This window comes from Cydia fagiglandana, chromosome 23 (genome assembly GCF_963556715.1).
Source record: "Cydia fagiglandana chromosome 23, ilCydFagi1.1, whole genome shotgun sequence".
NCBI lineage: Eukaryota > Metazoa > Arthropoda > Insecta > Lepidoptera > Tortricidae > Cydia > Cydia fagiglandana.
In genome coordinates, this window is record NC_085954.1 from 2,284,862 (window position 1) to 2,287,376 (window position 2,515).

Sequence of the window (2,515 nt, forward strand, 5' to 3'; positions counted from 1 at the left end):
GCTCGGTGACATGTGAAGAGTAAACGTACTGGTGCTCGACGCGGTCCCAGTACATGTCATCTTGAAACTTAAGTCATTGTCAATAGAGGTGACAGCAAGGTGTCATCTAATGGGCATTAGCATGTCGAGCACTAGTTGATAATATTAAATAAGTATATTAAGAACGGGTCACTCACGTATTTTAAGTCGAAAAACGCTCGACATGTTTCACTCCGTACCGAGGAGTGTCATCAGGAGCTTGCTTGCTTTTAATATATTTTTCTACTCCCGTACTTTTATTTGTAATTTAAAGGGTCGTACACACGGGACTCCCTCTGGTAGCATAACAACTTTTGTCATATTTTTAATTGTCATAACACTTTATGCATAAAATTGTAAGTCATAAAAATCTTTAGTCAGAATTATTCCTGAGCATAACTGGGTTTTTGTCATAAATGAGTTATGTCATAATTTTTATAGTCATTAATTTAATTCGCATAAAATTTTAAGTCATCCGCTTGATATCCATAATTGTTTTTCGTTCGAAGTATTACAGTGCATAGTATTAATATAGACATAAAAAAATAAGTCATACATTTAGTGGTCATAACACCACACAAAAACCGTATAAAAGAGGAGATCGAAGGAGAGGCGCCCCTCCGGTACGAGAAACGGTTTTATAACAGAAACTTATCATAATAGGTAGGTTAGGTTCGTTAGGTTTCTTTAGATGCCCGAAGGGCAAACTACGCAGAAATAGGAGCCCCGCGTCAGCGGGGCTCCGTCGAATTAAGTGTTTGGACAAAGATTAGGGAAAAGGTTTTTTTTTTGAGGAGCTGTTGAGAGGCTAAAATTAGTTTTTCAATTATTCATGTAAACCATTATGGTTGAAAATTATTATGCTACAAAACGTTATACGTAAAAACATTATAAGTATCGATAAATACCTATGCTTTTAGCTGGTATGACATTTGATTAATTATAATCAAAACCTATATGCACAAAAAATATATGACAACTGCTGAGTATGTCATCAAATATTATGGCTATAAATGTATGACACAATATAATATGACTTTTCATTTGTATGCGCAATGATGATTATGACACAAGTTGTTATGCGCATCAAATATATGACCTAAATTTGTATGCAACCCAATATGGACCCCTTCTAAAGTACTTATTATAATTTAACAAACGCTGTGTCATTCGAATCGTCTTAATTGTCCGCTGGTTATAGGCTATATGGCGTCAAAAAAAATGAACACGGCGCCCTCTAGAGGTCATAAAGTAACGAAGCAAAAAATTAAAATTAAGTAATGATGACGTGTTATACATCATTTGAAAGAGCTCAATTAGCACATTTCAAATATATAAATATTGTTAGCTTTTGCACCCGGCTTTGCTTGCATGAACCATATAAAACATTAATTTATCGGTTAGGTAATTCGAACTATGAATCTACAAGCGCTCTGGATTCTATCCGCATGTTACGCGACTACGGCGATACAAGAAGGTTTTTGCAAAAGAAATTTGTTTGGTCGCTATACCTACATGGTGTTTTTTTAATGTCCTGCAACATTTTATAACGTGAATAGGTATAGAAGTCCTGACCAGCCAAAATGTATGAAACAGTCAATTTTTTTACAAGATACGTACGCGTTCCGAAGAAGGGCGCCTTCGGCGCCCTCGTACTAAAAGTGTCGGGCGCAGCCCGACGTACGCGTTCCAATGCGGGGCGCCTTCGGCGCCCTCATACTAAAAGAGTCGGGCGGAGCCCGACGTACGCGTTCCAAAGCCGGGCGCCTTCGGCGCCCTCATACTAAAAGTGTCGGGCGTAGCCCGACGTACGTGTTCCAATGCCGGGCGCCGAAGGCGCCCTCATACTAAAAGAGTCGGGCGGAGCCCGACGTACGCGTTCCAAAGCCGGGCGCCTTCGGTGCCCTCATACTAAAAGAGTCGGGCGTAGCCCGACGTACGCGTTCCAAAGCCGCAACCCAATATGGACCCCTTCTAAAGTACTTATTATAATTTAACAAACGATGTGTCATTCGAATCGTCTTAATTGTCCGCTGGTTATAGGCTACATGGCGTCAAAAAAAATTAACACGGCGCCCTCTAGAGGTCATAAAGTAACGAACCAAAAAATTAAAATTAAGTAATGATGACGTGTTATACATCATTTGAAAGAGCTCAATTAGCACATTTCAAATATATAAATATTGTTAGCTTTTGCACCCGGCTTTGCTTGCATGAACCATATAAAACATTAATTTATCGGTTAGGTAATTCGAACTATGAATCTACAAGCGCTCTGGATTCTATCCGCATGTTACGCGACTACGGCGATACAAGAAGGTTTTTGCAAAAGAAATTTGTTTGGTCGCTATACCTACATGGTGTTTTTTTAATGTCCTGCAACATTTTATAACGTGAATAGGTATAGAAGTCCTGACCAGCCAAAATGTATGAAACAGTCAATTTTTTTACAAGATACGTACGCGTTCCGAAGAAGGGCGCCTTCGGCGCCCTCGTA

General features: G+C 39.3%; 1 long non-coding RNA gene across 1 annotated transcript; it reads right to left on the reverse strand.

Moving 5' to 3' along the window:
* Window positions 1-306: 306 nt before the first annotated feature.
* On the reverse strand, window positions 307-1,144 carry LOC134675976 (uncharacterized). Its single transcript, XR_010099847.1, has 2 exons — window positions 972-1,144; window positions 307-496 (listed from the first exon to the last, which is right to left on the reverse strand). It is a non-coding gene; the product is annotated as an uncharacterized LOC134675976 (long non-coding RNA).
* Window positions 1,145-2,515: the final 1,371 nt, after the last annotated feature.